At 34.7% G+C, this 19,838-nt stretch overlaps 1 long non-coding RNA gene and 1 other non-coding gene across 2 annotated transcripts; one reads left to right on the top strand and one right to left on the bottom strand.

Annotated features, from left to right (window-relative positions):
* The first annotated feature begins 5,344 nt into the window (after positions 1–5,344).
* LOC128294733 (small nucleolar RNA R71) lies at positions 5,345–5,451 on the top strand. Its single transcript, XR_008285040.1, has one exon. It is a non-coding gene; the product is annotated as a small nucleolar RNA R71 (small nucleolar RNA).
* An 11,553-nt stretch (positions 5,452–17,004) lies between these two features.
* On the bottom strand, positions 17,005–19,446 carry LOC128294082 (uncharacterized). The gene is made up of 2 exons (XR_008284304.1): positions 19,350–19,446; positions 17,005–17,167 (listed from the first exon to the last, which is right to left on the bottom strand). It is a non-coding gene; the product is annotated as an uncharacterized LOC128294082 (long non-coding RNA).
* Positions 19,447–19,838: the final 392 nt, after the last annotated feature.

Genomic DNA, 19,838 nt, shown 5'->3' with positions numbered 1-19,838 from the left:
TTTGGAAATTCGGGGAATAGTGCCCTATCGTGCTGGGTTTCGATTTCCCGTTTGTTCAAAATAATCAAATATTCCTTTGAAATTTCACTCATGTTTTCTAAGGCGAGGCAATGTTCAATGTTTGAAAATTCGAGGAATCGTGCCCTACTCTGCTGGGTTTCGATTTTTGGTTGGACTAAATAATTGGGCATCCTTTTGTAATTTTCCAATTATAAACTTTTGGAAGTCGAAATTTATTGTGTTTTCGAGGGTATAAAGGATCGTGTCCTATCGTGCTGGATGTGATGCTATATTCCTCTGAAACAAGAAGATTTTGACGACCAACTCAGGTTATTCAAATGTTATTAAAAGGAACCACATTTCAAAAACATTTTTAAATTTTAGACATAAGGACAGAATCTAATCGATTTGGTACCAATTTTGGGCATAATAAGGGTGCTAATCCTTCCTCATACGTAACCGACTCCCGAACCTGTTTTCTCATATTTTCGTAAGACCAAAATCGTTATTTTAGTAAAAAGAAATATTTTACTAAAATAACCAAATTTCTAGGTGATCCGATCACACCTAGACAAAAAAGGATTGGTGGCGACTCCATTTCCGTTTTTCAAAAAGTCGATTCCCCGTTTTTCATTAAATTTAAAATTTTGAAAGATGGTTTCAACAGTGGTCGGGCAAGACATGGCAGTCGTGAAGAACCTTTTCCAGTGGAGTTGCAAGTTCCTAAGTAATAGTGAGCTTTGGAGCTCTTCATAACTGCGATAGAATCAGTAACTTTTTAGGAAATATAAAGTAGCAGGATTACTCGTAAATAAGTGGCCAAAAACATAAATTGCTTAATATAAATTGTAAAACCTAAAAATGAAATAGTATTAAAGGGAAATAAAAAAAAAGTACTTTAAAAAGATAAATAAACATAAAAGTAATAAACATAGAAGTAATAAATAAAGAATCTTCAAAAATCTTCATTGCCAGATGGTTCATGAGGTGGGGGTGGCGATGAGATGTGAAGGTGCTGACAAATCTGATGTAAAGTCGCATCAATGTGATCAAAGCGTTGAAAAAATTACTGCTCGAATCGAGTGAGACGCTCAGATATGTCAGAAAGTGAAGCCGCCGCATGAACTGGACGATGAATAGGTGGTGGCTGAGAGGCTGGATCCTCATGAGGTGGAGGGACATCATCAGTAATGTCCTCTAGGTCCTCCTGCTCGACTGATTGGACTAGGCAGTACAGAGGAGGATCAAATCCACGTTGTCGCTCGACCATCCTCATATGTAGCATACTCGAGATGCCTTATGGGAACATCTGACCAATAAGAGTAAGGGAGGATACTTACGCCACCGTGTTGAGGAGATCTAAGTACCGCGCTAGGCGAGTCACATAAGGGCAAATGGAAATAACTCCCTTCTTATATAGCTCTGTCTAATGGCGAATGGCGAGGACGATGAAATAAGTGAGGTCGAAGACATGCCCATGCACCATGCTCTATAAAAAGTAGGCGTCGTTAGTATTGATGATGCCGATACTCTTTTGTTGCCCTGTCAGGGTGTGGGCTAGGATGGCGTGTAAGTATCGCAGGGATGGGGCGAAAGCCGATGCCTTAGAGCGGCTGGGGTCATAAGTGGCTGAGGCAGGGACTAAGGCCTTCCAACAGTTTGTAGGAGAGTAGTGGATGTGGCGATGGAGGCTTTTGAAGTTGTCGTCATCCATGAACTCCTCCGTATATAGTCCCGTGTGACTCCGAACTCAGGTACGCTCAACTAGCGAACTAAACTATCGAGATGGAACTGGACCATTTTAGGATCATCGAACTCTATCATAACAGCTTGAAGGTGGAAGGTCGAACAGAGTTCGAGTGTGAGCTCGAACTCGATGATCTCAAAGAAGAGCCCCCATGGGTCAGTATTCAGAAGAGCCCGAACTGCGTCAGCCAGTTGGATCTACTCCAGTAAGGCTCAATCAATGCAACGGGCCACACCTAAGGGTTGGGCCTGTAGTATTTGGAAAAGTTCCTCTTGTGTTTTCGGTGGAAATTGGAGAAATGGGTGTTTAATCTCGACAGTGGGACTCGAAGAGGATGCTGCTCCTTTTTATTTCTTTGAGGCAGGGATGACAGTCTTCTTGCCTTTTGGGTTCGTCATTGTATCTACAATGAAAAGACGAAGTTCTAAAAATAATTCCCAAGAAAAGCATGGAAAAAGTATGCAAGCATATTAAAATTAAATAGAAAACTTCATAAGGGTTACTGGCTAAAGGGGAAATGTACTGAAAAATAACCAAATCCTAATAGATAGACATATCAAATCATTATTAGAATTAGGAATACGAGAATAATGCTAACAAAATACCTAGTGAATGAATGCATATGGGAACATTAATATGGAATATGATATGAAATCCATGGAAACACAAGATTGAATGAATATATCATAATGCTTCAACTAAAATGAAAAATTTTTAAATAAGAAAAAAGAGCATAAGCATGGTTATCATTAGAATCAGTCAAATAAAACAAGAAATAACAAGATAATAGAGAGAAAAGAATAGACAAATGCAATAGTGTAGAGGGAGAAGGTTGGTCGTCTGAGGAGTAAGTGATGTGGGTCGGTTACGAGCGTGGGCAGTGAGGCCGTGTGGTGCAAAAAGGTGAGAAGAGGGGAGAGGGGAGAGAGAGAGAAGAGAAAAATGGAAGAATAAATGTGAGTTAGGGGTGGCCGGTTGGTGGGGGGAGGAATTTTAGCAGCTAAGGTTAGGGTTTTGGGGGAAGGGGATGATGAATAGTGAGGGGTTTATATAGATATTGGGGCACACGACCATGGGGCACGCTCATGTACCCTTATTTTAGCCAGTGTGTTTCGTGATTTTCAAATTTAGGTGTGTCTGAAATTCGCCCCACGCACGTGTTCGTTGGGCGTATTGGTGCACACGGCCGTGTCGCACGATCGTGTCCTGCTTCGTTCGCTTCTCTCACGCCCGTGTATGTATGCGCACGCCTGTGTTATTTTGATAGTCTCGAGCACGGGTGGTGGGCACGGGCGTGTCGCACGCCCGTGTTAATTTCTCAGTTCTCACCATGATTTTTAGACACGGGCGTGTCGTACGCCCGTGTTATTTTGACAGTTTTTCCCACGGTCATGTCGCACGATCGTGGCAATGTATCCAATCCTGTGTTGGGGAAAAATTTTACTCTAGTTTCACACGGCCGTGTAGCCTTCTGTGGTGTGAGCACGGCCTAAGGCACACCCATGTGCCTGGCCGTGTAGATTTGGAAAACCTGTGTTCAATGACTCAGTTAGTGGTTTATATGTTAATAACTAAAATTTAAAGAAATCAATCATCGTTAGTGCTCAGGTTGCCTTCCAAGAAGCGTTTATGTAGAGTCTAAGCTCGACTTACCTCTCTGTTACGCGGTCATAGTGGTGCGAGGAGTTTACACTCCTCATTCTTGCTATTAATTTCATCAAAATAAGGTTTTAGACAGGTACTATTTACCTTAAAAGTGTCAAATTTGGGATGAATTACCTTGACTATACCGTATGGGAAAATGCTAAGTATCATAAGAGGGATTGCTCCATTAGGTTCAGAAGTGGCAATACGAGGGTCTGTTGCATCTAATAATACTTTATCTCCAAACTTAAGTTGATTTGGTGAAACATTGAGTCTGTCATGGCGTGGTTTATCGTGTGTTCTCAATTTTTGTGTCCACTATTCATCTAGTTCCTCGATTTGTAGCCTTTGTTTTTCATGGATGGGTCTTTTATTGTTACTTGAACATGGCTATGTATGCTTTTCGAACGTGTTTCCTACAAAGAATGTTGTACCACATGATCAGTATTAGCAGAATTTCGAGCTTGAAGAGTAATTGTTTTATTCCCCACACGGAGTGTGAGTTCACCGGTACCAACATCAATAATAGTTATAGTAGTTGCTAAAAAGGGTCGTCCTAAAATCAAAGGTACGTTACTATCCTCTTCTATGTCTAGAACAACAAAATCAATTGGGAATATAAATTTATTAATTTTGACAAGTACATCTTCAATGATACCCCTAGGAAATCTAATGGTTTTATCGGCTAACTGAATGCTCATCCTAGTTTGTTTGGGTTTCCCAAGACCTAGTTGTTTAAACATTTTATAGGGCATGACATTAATACTCGCCCCTAAATCAGCCAATGCATTATTAACATCTAAGCTACCAATTAAACAAGGAATCGTAAAACTCTCTGGATCTTTCAATTTGGTGGCCAGCTTGTTCTGTAGAATGGCTGAGCAAACTGCATTCAACTCCACATGCTACGCCTCATCCAACTTCCGCTTATTTATTAAAAGCTCCTTTAAAAATTTAACTGCGTTTGGCATTTGTGAAAGAGCTTCAATAAATGGTAGGTTAATATGTAATTTCTTTAATAATTTAAAGAATTTACGAAATTATTCATCCGTGTGGTCTTTCCTTGTCGCATTAGGGTGTGGCACATAAGGTTTGTACTCTTTACTTACCGGTTTCCACTCACTGTGGTCTACCTTACCTTTATCTTTACTTACCACAATTTTTTGCCTCGGTTCTGGTTTAGGTTCAACTAATATTTCCTCATCTTGAATGGTAATCGCATTGAGCTGTTCCCTTGGGTTAGATTCAGTGTTACTCGGCAGGCTACCTTGTGGTCGTTCAGAAATTAATTTAGTGAGCTGTCCTATCTGAGTTTCGAGCCCATGGATCGATGCTTGTTGATTCTTAAGTGCTGTTTCGGTATTCTAAAAATGAGTTTCTGACACTGAGATAAACTTTGTTAGCATCTCCTCAAGGTTCAGCTTCTTTTCTTGCTGGTAAGGTTGTTGTTGAAAACCTGAAGGATGTTGTGGTTTTTAATTTCCTTGACCACTCCACGAAAAATTGGGATGGTTCCTCCAACCTGCATTATAAGTGTTACTGTATGGGTTATTTTGACGTCTAAAATTATTGTTACCTATATATTGGACTTGTTCCTCCTCGGTGTTAGGGTTGAAGGTTTGATATTCTGTCTAAACTCCTCCTCCATTTGAATCGCACCTCATAACTGGATGTACCTGAGTAGAACCACACAAACCGCCAATCTTTTTATTTAAAAGTTTTACCTGGTTAGACAACATAGTAACCGCATTGAGGTTGAAAACACCTGCTACTTTTGTCGGCTTTGTTCTCATAACTTGCCACTGATAGTTATTCAATGATATCTCTTTAATGAATTCGTAAGCCTCTTCAGGTGTTTTGTTATTTAAAGTTCCACTGGCGGCTGGGTCGATAAGTTACCTTGTTGAGGGGTTCACACCGTTGTAAAACGTCTGAACTTGCAGCCATAGAGGCAATCCATGGTGAGGGCACATTCTCAATAGATCATTGTATCTCTCCCATGCATCATAGAGTGTTTCTAGTTCCATCTGCACAAAAGAAGAGATATCATTCCTTAACTTAGCCGTTTTAGCCGGTGAAAAATATTTAAGTAAAAATTTTTCGGTCATTTGTTCCCAAGTAGTGATTGACCCTTGTGATAATGAGTTCAACCACTGTTTAGTCTTATTCCTTAATGAAAAGGGAAATAACCGAAGACGAATGGCATCATCAGAAACGCCATTGATTTTAAACGTGTCGCAGAATTTCAGAAAATTCGCTAAGTGAGTGTTTGGATCATCATCCTGCAAACCATCAAACTAAACAAACTATTGTATCATTTGAACTGTGTTAGGTTTCAGTTCAAAATTATTTGCAACAATAGCAGACCTAACTATACTCGACTCAGTTCCTGTTAGATTAGGTTTAGCATAATCATACATAGTGCGTGGAGTAGGATTTTAATTTACTGGATCAGTAGCAATCGCAGGAGGTAGCGGATTTTCTTGATTTTTAGCCATCTCCTTGGTTGTGGTTAGAATATCGTCTTCTTGCCCTTCCTTTATGTCTCTTAGGCTTTGCCTTATTTCTCTTTGGTTTCTGCGAGCTGTGTGTTCGATCTCACTATCAAAAAGTAGTGGTCCTGACGGGTTTCTTCTAGTCATAAACTATAAAAACCTGCCAGAAGTAAATAAAAGAAAATTTAGTAATATAAACAAAAATAAAATTTAAATTTAAATTGCAATAAAATAAATGGCTAAAGTAATAAAAATTGAGTGTTCCTAATATCTTAGTTCCCCGGCAATGGCGCCAAAAACTTGATGTGAACAAATCGCGATAAGTTTTATATTAATGAATGATCGTACTTGAAAACTAGCTATTATTACGATAAAGGCAAGCGCACCTATCGAACAATAGTATAGTTTATAGCAAGACCGGAATGTCGAACCCACAGGAATTAAAAGTACTAGTATTAACTTTCTTTTTATTATCTATCCTAAAATAAAGGGGTTGTTTTATCTAAACTAATTAACTAAACTAAGAATGCACATGAAGTAAGTTGAGGAAATACTTTGGGAAAACTGATTGACTTAGACAATACCCAAGGAAAAATCCACCTAGACTTCACTTGTTATTTAACTCTGAACTAGACGATTTACTCACTTGACTTGATCCGTAGAAATCCCTAATTTATATTATTATCTCTCTCGAGACTAACAACGTCTAACCCTAGGTTGATTAATTGAAATCTCTTTCTAATTAAAACCCCTAGTGTTGCATTAACTTGATCTATAGATTCCCTTATTAGGTTTCACCCTAATCCGGCAAAATTATGTCACCCTATGTCTAGGGGTACAATCAACTCCGCTTAATTATGCTAGATCTACTCTTAGACATGGACTTTTGCTCCTATGAATAAGCACATCAATACTTGAATTAATATCCTGAAATATTAAAGTAAGAATTAAGAACACATAATTAAGAACAAATCAAATATTTATCATATAATTCAGAAACTATTAACAAGATCTTTCTTAGGTTTCATTCCTCTTATGTATTTAGGGGATTTAGTTTAATTTGTAAAAGATAACATCTCAGAACAATAATAATAACAAAACATAAAGAAAACCCAAAAACTCCTGAGGGAAATTGAAGGGAGATCTTCAGTCTTGAAGGAGAATCCAACTTCTGAGATGGATCAATCGGCTTTCATTGAGTAATTCCTTGCCTCCTACTCCGTGCGTCCCTTAATTGCTTCCTCTGGGGTGTTAATATAGACTTTAGAATGCCTAAGAACCCTCCAAAGTGGCCTTTTTCCGAATAGAACTAAACTTGGGCTCGATAGGGACACGCCCGTGTGCGATTGCTTCAAACCGTGTTAAAAGTTGTTGAATAGACACAGGAGTGTGGTCTACCTGTGTGAAGAAGTCTAGGCCGTGTTAGAGTCTGCCAAAACTACACGGGCGTGTGGTCTACCTGTGTACGGAAGTCCAGGCCGTGTTGATTTCTCACGTTGACCCATTTTCTCTGTTTTTAGCCCGTTTCTCGCTCTTTTTACTTTCCTGTGCTCACTTAAGTATAAAATATGAAATTAAAGGATTAGGAGCATCGAATTCACCAAATCTAAGGATAATTCATTAAAAAATGTGCTAAGCATGAGATAAAAATATGTAAAAATTATGATTTATCAAAGCATAAACAGATAAGAATACACTTAAGCAAAAGAAAGACAATGAGCACACAAGTGTATACAAGAGAATTATGAAAGTATTGAATACAAGTGTATACAATCTTAAATATTGTTTGTTGTTGTTGTAGGAACTTTAGAAGGTAATATTTATACTCCCTAATTGATTTCCAACCATGGAGGTTGTTGTGGTAGTTAATAGAGCCGTTGGGGATGTGAAAACCAGAGTACTTAATACACCTGTAGTACTGAGTATCGATACTAGATAAAAATGTATCGATATTTTTTGTAATAAATGCTAAATTTAGTGACTATTGGAGATTAACTATCAATTCCAATACAATTTTATCGATACTTTATGAAATTGTATCAATACAGTATCGATACTTTGTAGGTTCTGAGAAAAACATAATGCCATTTTGATATCGATTTTCCAATTGAATAGAATGTCGTCGGAGATATTTTAATTTTATGAATTTTTAATTATTTATTTAATTTAAACTGGATTGATCAATTAAATCGATCGGATTGAATATCGATAACTTGATCGATTCAATTACAAATTAGATTCAATGCAAACGTAGTCAACTATTATAATTAAATAAAATGCGTAGCTTTTGAAATAAAACAAACTAAATAGAATTTAAAAGAATAAATATATATCCTTAAATCCATACAAATATGTTTGACTAAGAAAATCAAATTGGAGCTAAAATTATTAATGTGGTTGGGTTGAATAATAAAAATATAAAATTTTTAAAGAAAACAACGTTGTCAATAAAAAGCTAATTTAATTTAACATTAAATTTAATCAAATTCATAATTAAAAAAATATAAAAATAGAAAAGACAAGGTTGCAAAGGGCAATAGAAATTGGCTAAGGAAGCAACTGAAAAAACTGTCAGAAGTGATTTTGGTTTATTAAAAAACATGGGGCCTTTTAGTGGTTAGAAGGAAAAACCAGACACTGCAAAACCATAATAATAAAGGAGGCATACAATGTTTATTTGGCATGTCAATGATTCATCACTGCCCCACAAATCATGCCCACTCAACCCTACCATCAACTTATAAAATATTGTTTAATTTCATGATTTTATTAATAAAAAATTAAAAAGTAATTTTAGACCAAATCTAAGATTCATAACTTTTCTTTAACAAAAATCGAGAATTGGAAATGAATTCGGATTAATCTAAGTTTATTTTTTATTTAATTTTAATTAGTTTTAATTTTGGTATTATAAAATAGTCTTTATTTTTAAATTAATGAAAAAATTCTACAAAACTATATTATTTTAAAATTTTAAAAATTAAGAAAGTAACATATGATATTTGCAATTTTGATTTAATTTTTCAAGAAATAAAATATTATATAAAATGGAATCATCAAATTCCCAAAATCACCTTCTCTATTTCTTTCAAGATTAGTGGCATCGAGATGATCGTATTTAATACATTAATAAAATAGCGTATTGGAAATAAGGCAAAGGCTATTTTTTCCCCAATAAGATAACCCCAAAGATTGAATAAATAACTTAGGTTGGTTTTAATGAAATCCAATCATACAACAAAATCCACCTTTAAAAATCCTAACATAGATTATACCTATCTAAGGTTAATGATTAGCCTATTGGATTCTTTTTCTTACTTTTGATTATCATTAGCTTGCTCAACTTTTAAATAAATTTAAGTTAAAAGTAAAAATAAAACTTTATCTTCGATTGAATTTTAATTCAATTGGTATTAATATTTTATTAATGTAAGAGAACATCAATTTGAATACGCTAAAATACATTATTCTTCTATTTATAAAATAAAAAATTATTAAATAATTTTAAACATTGTATCAAACATAACAAATATAATCAGAACTTCTAATGAAATTGTTCAAAATATAATATATATTGCTAACAATTTCTCCAAAAATAACCCACTAATTCCATTCCTTTCTCTACAACCTTTCAAGCTCCCAAATTATTTGAATTTTGCTATTCAATTTTAATTTAAAATAACTTGAAGATAAAATTTAATAAAATATTTCTATTTTAATATTTAACAATAATAAAGTTAATTATTATAATATTAAAATTCAATAAAATGACTATTATAAAAATAAACTTATCTTTTCTTTTATGATAGATGTATTTTTATAGTTAAATAAACTCCAAAACCTATAAATTTTACTGATGAAATTCCTCCATTCTAATATTAAAATAAAATTATTTACATAAATTTGCATTTTAATGCCTACGTGAATTTGATAAAAATGATTTATTAAACAAAAATAAAATAACATTTTTTAAAAGTACAACAAAATAATATTTTTATAAAAAAATAAAGTGATTGTATACATAAGAAAGAAAACAACTTACCTACTAAAACAATGCACATAATTCAAATTTATTCAATTAAGATAATTTGTTTAAAGGATTCAATCAAACAACATATTATTCACGATTAAGGTTTAATTTAATTTTCAAATACAAATAAAATGAACAAGACAAAGACTTGATATTTAAATTAAATTTTATTTAATTTAAAAATAAAAGTAATTAATTATTAAAATAAAAAATCAAACCACGTAATGGTGATATTACTAGTTATTTGATTATATATATAAAGGCAAGAGAGATGGCCTTAAAAGGAACCGAATAATGTACAAAATCATAATACTATATGGTTATGCTTTAAACATGTTCTTTCTGCAGTTTCAACTTTGTGAATGTTTCGGTACCCAAAAAGAAAGCACCCAATTACATCAACAAGTTCAAAGTTTTAACTAAAATAATTAAAAACATATCCAGCACCAGACCACATCAAAAGGCACCAAATGAGCCCTAAAAATCAACATTGTTAATAATAATAATAATAATAATAATAATAATAATAAAACCTTCTTACTTTCCAAGAAAACATACTATTCATATGATATACAAAACCGGAAATAGGATGGTAAAATATTTAACAAGAATTTCCAAATAAACATTTTTCTCCCTACTAATTACTTTTTCTCTACTTCAAATTCTCTACTTGTAGGACTAAGTAATTCCATTTATTAGAGTTATATTCTTAAGTAATATTTTGTCCACTCTCTTGCTGATTTCAACAAGCTAATAGCTCACTTAGTAATCACATTCACTATCTCAAATCAAATTCAGCCTATTGAATAAATCTATCCTCACTTAGTAATAGTTATATTTTCTGCACTTTCATCTTGCTTCTTATCATATGCATGTTGCAAAAATTTCTGTTCAGTAAGATGAGGAAACCTTGTAAACCATTAAAACAAGATGTTGCACGAAGACAGAAAGGAAGACTAAAAGGAACAAGTGCGGTGATGAAGGCTGTACGTTCCCGAGACCAGTTAAATCATGATGGTCGTACCAATCGTACAGAATTTCTTGAGAGCCAAACCTTCATCTCTGGGACAACTTTATAGCCTCTTCGAGTGAAGTTAAAAGGGCTGGGAATTTATTAGGAAAGCACTAATATGAAAGTAACACCAATCATGAGTAGTGGGAGAGACGGAGATTATTGAAAGTAATTTTGGGGGGTGGGATGGAAGTCAAGTAGAAGTTACAACCTAAGTAATAGTTTGGTCATAGGTAGGCCTGCTCACAAGTCGAGTCTAGACAGGATACTAACATCTTTCACGTTTGGCTAGGCCCTGACCCAGCACAAAATATGGGCAATATCATTCGACTAGAACCAACCCTAATTACCAAAAGCGAGCCATTCTTGGCCCAACACAACCCACCCAATTTCTTTTTCTAATTTTATTTAACTGGCAGTCAAGCTTTACTTTGTTTACTTATTGTTCAAGGTTATTATAATCCTTATCAATAATGGCATTTTTACGTGTGGTATCCATCACTGACAAAAGGACATCATTTTATTAAATCTTCACTTGCCTATAGGTAATGACCTCGCTCTGATATTTTAGGCAGAAACATTGTCATAGTCTACCAACTTCCTAAGTAGGAATTTAAGCCTTTGTTTAGATCAGGATATTTTATTTTCTTGTTGGAAAAAAAAGTAGAAGCAACTATTGGGGCCTGGGGGTAAGGCAAGACAGAACTTGAGTTCTAGTTCTCTAAAGGTGCTAGGAGCCTCGTACCATTTAAAACAACAAATAGAGCAGACATTTTCACACAATGCAAATCCAACGCCTGATTCGTCTACTCCATACCTTAGCATTACTCAAGTTTTATACAGGAAGTTCCAGGCTCACTATCAAATTCTTAGTGACAAGAAGAGCAAACAAAATGCAATGACAAGAAGTATTGGCAAATGAAAAATCCGTCAATTTACAAGGATGGGAATAATTAAGATGTGGTAGTGATGTGAAGGGCGCACTAACCTTCATTTAGAGCAAACCAAATGCAATGGCAAGCAGCATTGTCAAATGAATAATTATGATGTAGTAGTGATATGAAGGGGGCTCTAACCTTCATTCAGAACAAAAATATATCACAAATATCTTTGGATCGATATGGAACAGTGATGGCAGATTGATGCTCTGCAGCTGCATGAATCCCTCCCTGCTCGTTGCACCACATATTAAATCTTAAGTACTCAAAACTCATATCGATATGGTTGACCCAACCCAAAATACACTCAGCCATTGCCCAAACGAAACAGAGTGCCACCCTGTGGTGGAGCCGCTGGAAATTCTGATGACTATTTGACGGGCAAATGTTTCCTATCAAGCAAATTATACGCCTCCGAAGAACGGAACTTACCAGAATAATTATAAATGACAGTATACAGGACATCGTCCACGATTGTCGCTGTGTCAGACCAGTAACAAAATTTTTGTTCGAGGCAAACCCATGATTTACGATCATAGTGATTAGCGTAAAGAGTATCACTGGCATGGCAGTGCACCAAAATCCGAGATCGGGAAGAATCTAGAACAGGAACACATATATCGATAGCTTCCGGAGGGGGCGACAATGGTTCCCAAAAATCCCCACTTATATCGTAAACCTCGCCAAAAGATTCAGAAACCAAATATTGGAAGACGTAAATCTTTCCTTCAGCAGCAAGAACCAGGGGAAAAACCCGAGGGAACAACATAGAAGTAGTTTTTCTCCACCCACGTTCAAGGTCCTTCAAATCTAATTGGAAAACATCGTTTACTCCATCATAACCACGAAAATTAGCATCATTTTCGCGCATTCCCCCAATAACGTAAACGTGATTGCCACAGGAAACGGCAGTGGAACATGAAGGAGCATCAGGTGGCATCGCCTTAATAAAGACTTTATTGCTTTCCAGATCAATAAAGTGCAAACCGTGCGTTATTTTACCATCGATATCCGGCCATTTCTGGACGAGGGCCCTGACCAGTTCATCTGGCTCTCTCCCATCAAAGTAACTGGAGGAATCACTAGTATCACCGCTCATGGTTCCCCCTCAGCTTCGCCTTTCCAGATCCAAAATCGCTTTTAGTTTTGGGTTTCTAAGTTCGGGTTATTTCTTTTTTCTTTTTCTTTTTTTTAATTTGGTTTGGGTTTAATAGTCATTGAGAAAAAAAGATTTATAGTTAAATAAATTTGTTGACAAGTTGTTCAATTATCTGTTTCAAGAAGTAAAGGTTGATAATTTTTTAAAAAAATTGTAATTTGCTTGTTTTAGTTGTTAATTTCAAACTAAAGATATTCTCAATATGTGACTGTTTGTAATTTAAAATTATTTATTAATTATGATTATTTTAATGAATATAAAATATTATTATTTTGTATCAAATGTTAGAGATTTGTTGAAATTTGATCAACCATTGGATTAATTGAATCGGGAGTTAATAGGTATATTAATTTGAATGAGACAAAAAATCGGTTCGCATGTTTTGAATAAGTTGAATCGGATTAAATTGATGATTAAATCAAGTTTTATAATTCTTTATTATTTACTTAATATGATGATTTAGAGTATTAAAAAAGATGTGGAAATGGGAAGCTTAAAGTTTAGGGTTTTTTGTTTAGTGAGTAAATAAAAATGTTGACTTTTTAAGCTGATAGCTTTGTGTGTGTGTATATATATATATATAAATTTGCATATGCTTTCTGTGATAATTATATTTGTAGGTGTTGGGCTAGCTTCCAAAATCTAACATTATTTTTTATACGAGTTTCCTTTTCTGACTTTCATTGCACTTTGTCTCTATTCACATGGTTTCCTTCAATTAGTTAGATGCGTTGAAGTTGGACTCCCGGCTTTGATAGCAGTGATATCCCAATCTCAAAATTTTGACAGCAGCTGGTGCTTATGATAATAGTGTTTAAAAAACTGAGTTCACTTGTTGTCCCGATCGTTCTAGCCTCATTAGTGTTGCATCTTGTCCTTCGGGAAAGCTAGTTCAAATCGAGCACCCTTGTCGGCAATCGAATCGGGTCAAACATCTCTTAGAATCAAAGCTGCTAATGGGTTAGTAATTGCTACTGAGAAGAAATTGCCTTCGATCTTGGTTTAGTTGTTAAAAAAATACAGTGTCTGACACCAAGTGTTGAAGTTATTTACAGTGTTGGGCAGGTTTTAGCATTTTGGATCAAGTTAACATAAGGTCTTTCTAAACTCGAACAAAACTTCAGGAAGCAAAGTAAGGCATTGATTGGTTCTCTTTCCATTTAACAATCAATCCATCAAAGCTATTTTAATTCACTCAAATAACATTCAGGTCGCCTACTTGAGAAGGCCACAATTACAGAGACCATAACAATAATGAGAAGGGAAAGGGAGTCTCAGTCTCAAAGTCTTATGTCCAATACGTTAAAGGACCTTTTCTGATATCAACCATGACATCTTCCAAAAGAACCAACAGTTGCTCCAAAAAGCACCGTTGTCTCTAAAATGAAAAGACACTAAGTTCGAACATCGGATTGAATAGGGAGCAGCAAAATGATTTGGTGAAGGATGTTATCATGTAAATGACTAATGAAATCATTCGAGTCCATACTATTATTACTTTTCGGGATATTGACATGTTTGTACGATTTCTCTTGATTATTATGCATGCAGTTGCATATCTTGATATAGGATAAGTTATAAATAGCCTTTAAAGTTGGATTTTGCGAGTATAACTATGGGTTTCGAACTACTGTCGAATCTGCACTTGTTGAGATAGTCATATTTATGTTGGTATCACTTCATGCAAATATGTTTTCCTCCTGCGAGTTTGATTATCTATCACGATACCTTGGATTGGAGCAAAAGGTGTTATTGTACGTGAGCAACAGGAAAAAGCTATTTGGAAAACTGCACAATAAGGAGCATCCTTGGATTTTTTGCGCCACACCTCTTCAGTGATGGCGTTTTCCAAGTACAATTCATTGAAAATCAAACATTTAGTAAACTTGTAGATTTCTTAAACATTGCACCAGAAGATTTCGATATGAGTAAGCATTCATCTGTTGACGATGAGGTTTTTTATGAGATAGATCGCCAAAAGACATGGAATATCCATTTGAATTATTCGTCTTTTCTGTAATCCCATAAAAGTTTTGATACTATGAGTTTGCAGCTGGTGTGGATCTTTTAGAACATGGTCCCAAATATGATCTGATATCGATGTTATGTGCTACAGTTTGGTTCTCCTCGCCTTCCTAAGGGACATTAGTTTACTATTCATGGAGTATCTTGATGCTTTATTCTTGCATGCTCTATGTGTGAGTATAGATCCGACTTATATCTTTTGGGCTGTCAAGTTGATTTACTATCATGATTTTTTGCTTTCTTATGGTTCGCTTGATTTAATATCACTAACTTTGGCTTTCTGACAACTTATGGACCTACGCTCCTAACTGATTATTAAGGTTAGCAGAGTTAAGCTCGTAACCTCCGATCTTTTGAGTTAACAGAGTTAATCTCGTAACCTCCGATTTAATTTATAAACAAATTCTATCTTACAAGAAATACAGTTTGCAATATTCTGCAATATAATTCTTGACTCCTGTATCACACTATCAAACAACAAAACTCACTCGATAAAGCTTCAAGTTAAAACCTGTATGATTAACACAAATTTGCCGCAAGGCATTTGCCATGGTGGATCACTTGAATACATCACAACAGATGACAACCAGCTTACTAGGTTAATCCCTCAACGGTTGAAAATTTGCACTAGCTTGAAGAGAGCCCACCTTGAAAAAACTGACTTAGAGGGAATATATCTAAATATTTAAGTGTTTACCCGAACCTAAAATTCATTAACTTGACAATGAATTTCAAGGTGTAGTGTCTTCCCATTGTAGGTTGTGCAAAAGTTGACTTTTTTGCTTTATCTTGGTTTGAATGGGAACAAACTTTCTGGTAATATACCCTTGGAACTAGGACTTATGTCCAAGCTTTCGTATCTAGACTTGTCTGCAAACCAATTGAGCAAGTCCTTCCCTAAAACTTTCAGGTTAAAATAATCAGCAAAATATCTCTACTAGTACTTGTATTTTATGAAAGCTGCGGATTCAACCCCAATACTGTAAATTGGGTTGGGTTTATAAATTATACTAAATTAGGTTTATTTTGGGTAAGACTTAGGAGTGTTGGGGTGAGCCGTTGGTTAGGGATTAGGTGGGCAGTACGCTAAGCCTAATACATGTAATATATGATATTAGTTATTAAGTTCGATTAATCTGTTTAATTACTTGCTTTCGAGCTAAATTAACCAATAATTAAACTTTTTAAAATTTATTAACCAACTTCTAATCGAATTAAATTAGTAAACTGACCGATTAATTTTAATCGAAATTTAAACACCCCTAAATCATTACTCTAATATGATGATCTTTAAATTATTTTTTTATAAATGTATTTGTTTTAATAGAATATATATTTAAAATGGTATAAAAAGTATGAATTTGTCAAATTCATATATACCGATGAACCCAAATCAACTGGTTAGTAGGAATCCAACAAATTCTTGTTTTAAGAAATAATCACTCAATCTATATATATATATATATATATTATATTTTGTATATATATGTTTCACTCAATCTGTATTTTTTTTAAATTCAAATCCAAAATTTAAAACTAAATTCCCAAATCCTACATAAATTGAATAGTAAAATACTTCTAAATATTTCATGATTATTTCTAAATCCATCGATTTGTTAAATGCTTATTTAGTAGAAAATTCAAATTTCTTAAATTATTTTGGGCTAATATGCAAAATTAAGTGAAATTTAAAATTTACCACTATACATCACTTTCACCAATATTTTAAAATTTTAAAATTTTTTATAGGGCCATAACAATTTTCTATTTTAGAGGTTTGGCCCCCCGTCAATCCCCAGGATTCGCTTCTGACTACGAAAGTTTAATTTAATTTTCAAATACATTTATTTAATTTAAAAAATAAAAATTCAAACCACTTAATGGGTGTTATTTGAAGGACAAGAGAAATGGCCTTAAGAGAACTGAATAAAGTGCAAAATCACAATACTATATTGTTTTAACTTTGTCAATATTTCGGTATCCAAAAAGAAAGCACCCAATTACATGAACAACTTCAAAGTTCTAACCAAAATAATTGACCGCGTCTTCAAAGTCTCTCTTCACCATCAACATGGGTCTTGACTCAACTCCATGCACCAACACGTTCCAGCTGAGGCCTAAAAGGGAGAGAAAAAATATCTGAGATTAGAAATATAATTTTATATCATTGCAGCGAAAATTGAAGGCTTAAGGGACAAAAACCAAAAATTGAACCCCTAGACGTTAGAATTATAATAAATTAAGCCATTTTATCATTACAGTTATCCATCAAAGTTACAAAGTCAAAAGTGCCATTTTTTTTGCTGGTTGTTTTCACCACATGGCAAAAACTAGTATTTAATGTATAAAACATTAAAAAAATCAACAAACATTTAAAAAAAATCATAGAAAATCGTATACACACATATCCATCAGCAGACCACATCAACAGGCCTAAAATGAGCCATAAAAATCAACATTGTTAATAATAATAAAAGCTTCCATGACCTTTTACAGCAATGAAAAGTGAGTAAGATTATTATTATTATTATAGCTCACAACTACCAACAAAACAAACACATCGAAGAAACGATCTCCATAATCTATTAATGGTTTTTCAGATATACATCTGCAGTCTGCAGCATTCTATCTTCATATGTAATTCATTCCATTTTCATTTTTGACTTCTTACGTGTTGGAGCTTCATCAGTCAAGCACGCAAGAACAAAATCAAAGAAACGAGGAAAAAATAATACAGATATAATTATCACTCCCAAACCTTCTTACTTTCCAAGAAAGCATACGATTCATATGATATACAAAACCGGAAATAGGATGGCAAAATATTTAACAAGAATTTCCAAATAAAAATTTTTGTCCCCTACTAATTACTTTTTCTCTACTTCAAATTCTCTACTTATAGGACTAAGTAATTCCCATTTATTAGAGTTATATTCTTAAGTAATATTTTGTCCACTCTCTTGCTGATTTCAACAAGCTAATAGCTCACTTAGTAATCACATTCACTATCTCAAATCAAATTCAGCCTATTGAATAAATCTATCCTCACTTAGTAATAGTTATATTTTCTGCACTTTCATCTTGCTTCTTATCATATGCATGTTGCAAAAATTTCTGTTCAGTAAGATGAGGAAACCTTGTAAACCATTAAAACAAGATGTTGCACGAAGACAGAAAGGAAGACTAAAAGGAACAAGTGCGGTGATAAAGGTTGTACGTTCTCAAGACCAGTTAAATCATGATGGTCGTACCAATCGTACAGAATTTCTTGAGAGCCAAACCTTCATCTCTGGGACAACTGTATAGCCTCTTCGAGTGAAGTTAAAAGGGTTGGGAATTTATTAGGAAAGCACTAATATGAAAGTAACACCAATCATGAGTAGTGGGAGAGACAGAGGTTATCAAAAAGTAATTTTTGTTGGGGGGGGGTCGATGTCAAGTAAAAGTTACAACCTAAGTAATAGTTTCGTCATAAGTAGGTCTGCTCACAAGTCGAGCCTAGACAGGATACTAACACCTTTCACGTTTGGCTAGGCCCCTGACCCAGCACAAAATATGGGCAATATCATTCGACTAGACCCAACCCTAATTACCAAAAGGGAGCCATTCTTGGCCCAATACAACCCACCGAATTTCTTTTTCTAATTTTATGTAAGTGGCAGTCAAGCTTTACTTTGTTTACTTATTGTTCAAGATTATCATAGTCCTTATCAATATTGACATTTTTACTGTGGTACCCATCACCGACAAAAGGACATCATTTTACTAAATCTTCACTTGCCTATAGGTAATGACCTCGCTCTGATATTTTAGGCAGAAACATTGTCATAGTCTACCAACTTCCTAAGTAGGAATTTAAGCCTTTGTTTAGATCAGGATATTTTATTTTCTTGTTGGAACAAAAAACTAGAAGCAACTATTGGGGCTTGGGGGTAAGGCAAGACAGCACTTGAGTTCTAGTTCTCTAAAGGTGCTAGGAGCCTCGTACCCATTTAAAACAACAAATAGAGCAGACATTTTCACACAATGCAAATCCAACGCCTGATTCGTCTACTTCGTACCTTAGCATTACTCAAGTTTTATACAGGAAGTTCCAGGCTCACTATCAACTTCTTAGCGACAAGAAGAGCAACATTGGCAAATGAAAAATCCATCAATTTACAACGATGGGAATAATTAAGATGTGGTAGTGATGTGAAGGGGACACTAACCTTCATTTAGAGCAAACCAAATGTAATGGCAAGCAGCATTGGTAAATGAATAATTATGATGTAGTAGTGATATGAAGGGGGCTCTAACCTTCATTCGGAACAAAAATATATCACAAATATCTTTGGATCGATATGGAACAGTGATGGCAGATTGATGCTCTGCAGCTGCATGAATCCCTCCCTGCTCGTTGCACCACATATTAAATCTTATGTACTCAAAACTCATATCGATATGGTTGACCCAACCCAAAATACACTCAGCCATTGCCCAAACGAAACAGAGTGCCACTCCTTGGTAGATCCACTGAAAATTCTGATGACTATTTGACGGGCAAATGTTTCTTATCAAGCAAATTATACTCCTCCAAAGAACAGAACTCACCAGAATAATTATACATGACAGTATACAGCACATCGTCCACAATTGACGCTGTCGTAACCATTTTTTAGGAAAATCGGGTATCGACTTGGATTTTGATAATGAAAATGAATAGAGGAGTCGCCACCGATCTTTTTTGACGAGGTGTGATCGGGTCACCTTGTAAAAGTGGTTGTTTTTAATAAATAGTTTGATTTA

Source organism: Gossypium arboreum, chromosome 6 (genome assembly GCF_025698485.1).
Source record: "Gossypium arboreum isolate Shixiya-1 chromosome 6, ASM2569848v2, whole genome shotgun sequence".
In the NCBI taxonomy this organism is placed as follows: Eukaryota; Viridiplantae; Streptophyta; class Magnoliopsida; order Malvales; family Malvaceae; genus Gossypium; species Gossypium arboreum.
The sequence above is the reverse complement of the archived record's forward strand: the minus strand, read 5'-3'. Positions and strand labels throughout refer to the sequence as shown.